The following is a 2,455-nucleotide window of genomic DNA, read 5'->3' on the forward strand; positions in this document are numbered from 1 at the left end:
GTTGCGTCAATGGGCCACAGAACTTTTTGGTCGTCTTCGGCATGATACACATGTGTGCCAAATTTCATACATGTAGCTCAAACCATGTGGTCGTAGGGCTGCATTTAACAAGGCATAGGTGGCGCTGTAGAGCCATTTCCCAGTGCTCATATGTAAAACCATTAAAATACAAAATTTTTCACCAGACCTGGCATGTGTGCAAAATTTCATGAGTTTTTGAGCATGTTTAGGCCCTCAAAAAGGCCCTTGTTTCGCCTGAATAATAATAATAATAATAATAATAATAATAATAAGAAACGGAGCAGATACAATAGGGCCTTCGCACTCTCAGTGCTCGGGCCCTAATAATAATAATAATAATAATAATAAGAAACGGAGCAGATACAATAGGGCCTTCGCACTCTCGGTGCTCGGGCCCTAATTAAAGCTGCAAGCAGCGTTATGAGGGCCCTCGCACCCCCGGCACGTCGAGCCACTGCCAACACCTCAAACCGGCACGTCCGATGTGATGTCACATTGATGGATTTCATGCTTTTAATCACCAGCTAACATTTCATCTTATTCAACCAGGATTATAGTCATGCCACTAGGTGGCGCTCTAACCATTATTGACAAATAGCATAACAAACATTTCCAAGCTCGAGTCTCATCACACCTGCGACCTTTGGGAGAGATTGGACATTGTGTTTTTTAGTGACAGCAGATTACTGCTTTTTGCGAGTGATTGAAACTCTACGTGCCGCCATGACCACCCCGTTTCCCTGAACGGAAAAAGCTTCGCAATTTAACATCACAAAGGTCTTTAGATTCTACACACTGAAGAATGCTTCAATATGATGAAATCCCTTGGAGGAGTTCGTCAAAGTATGAAGCCTGAAAAGAGGGGAAAATGTCGCCAAAATTACACATTAATTTTAAAATGGCTGACTTCCTGTTGGATTTGGGATATTGCTCCAAGAGACTTTTTTGTACATCTTGATATCTCCTATAAGCCTACCAGGTTTCAGATTCATACATAAAACACAGAGCTGGGGCTGTGGTTTTGAAATTTTGTAGGGGGCGCTGTGGAGCCATTTTGGGATATTCAATGAAAATGATCACATGACAACAAAGCCTTCGTCACATTGGAGGTGTGTGCCAAATTTCAAGCCTCTATACACTTGCCAAGACCCTCAAAAGCCACTTCATCTTTCATGGTGAACAGCGTTGCCACCAGGGTGCGCCGTTCAGTTTAAAGTCACAATTTTTGCACTGAAGCATCACGAGGGACTGATGGTGATATTCACCGCTTTTCAGGTGGCCACGATGAACCTGTGAAAATCAGTACAACAAAATGAAAGCCATGACATTTCCTGTTGCCACTAGGTGGCGCTGTCCGTATTTCCGACAATGGGCACATCAATCTGTTCAGGGCGGGTCTGACATCATGCCTGTAAAGTCTGGTACTGATCAGACTGGATTTCATTGAGTTATACTAATTTGTTTCTTCATGGCGTGACATCAAAGTTCGCCATGCTGCTGGGGTCACACCCTTTTGCGAAAACTCACAGTTTTCACTGTAACCCAAGACCAACTCCTTAAGGCTTTCCTGGAGAAATTTGAGGCTGCAGATGTCACCCATCACTATACTGTACCCCAAAGTGTAAAACATGACATTTCCTGTTCCCACTAGGTGGCGCTGTCCTTCATGTCAAATATGGCAGTTGAAATATGTTCAGGGGTGGAGCCTTATCATATGTGTTCACTTTGGTCAAGGTCAGAAAATGTATGACAAAATGAGAGGCAATAAGATTTTCATGGCGAGTCATCGAAATTCGCCATGGCGCCACGGCCTCATAGTATTGTGAAAACTCAAAAGCTCCGCAATTTAACATGGCACAAGGGTGTAGTTGACACTGTCCAAATTTGAAGCTTATGAAATGAAACCCCAAGGAGGAGTTCGCAAAAGTTCGAGGCATGGAAATGGCAAAATTAGAGCCAAAATGTCACCTTCTCTTCCAAATGGCGGACTTCCTGTTGGGTTTGCGTCAATGGGCCCACAGACTTTTTTGTTCGTCTTGGCATGATACACATGTGTGCCAAATTTCATACATGTAGCTCAAACGATGTGGTCGTAGGGCTGCATTTAACAAGGCATAGGTGGCGCTGTAGAGCCATTTCCCAGTGCTCATATGTAAAACCATTAAAATACAAAATTTTTCACCAGACCTGGCATGTGTGCAAAATTTCATGAGTTTTTGAGCATGTTTAGGCCCTCAAAAAGGCCCTTGTTTGGGGTGAATAATAATAATAATAATAATAATAATAATAATAATAATAATAATAATAATAATAATAATAATAATAATAATAATAAGAAACGGAGCAGATACAATAGGGCCTTCGCACTCTCAGTGCTCGGGCCCTAATAAGAAACGGAGCAGATACAATAGGGCCTTCGCACTCTCAGTGCTCG

The sequence above is a fragment of the Astatotilapia calliptera genome, chromosome 3, assembly GCF_900246225.1.
Source record: "Astatotilapia calliptera chromosome 3, fAstCal1.2, whole genome shotgun sequence".
Classification (NCBI taxonomy): domain Eukaryota; kingdom Metazoa; phylum Chordata; class Actinopteri; order Cichliformes; family Cichlidae; genus Astatotilapia; species Astatotilapia calliptera.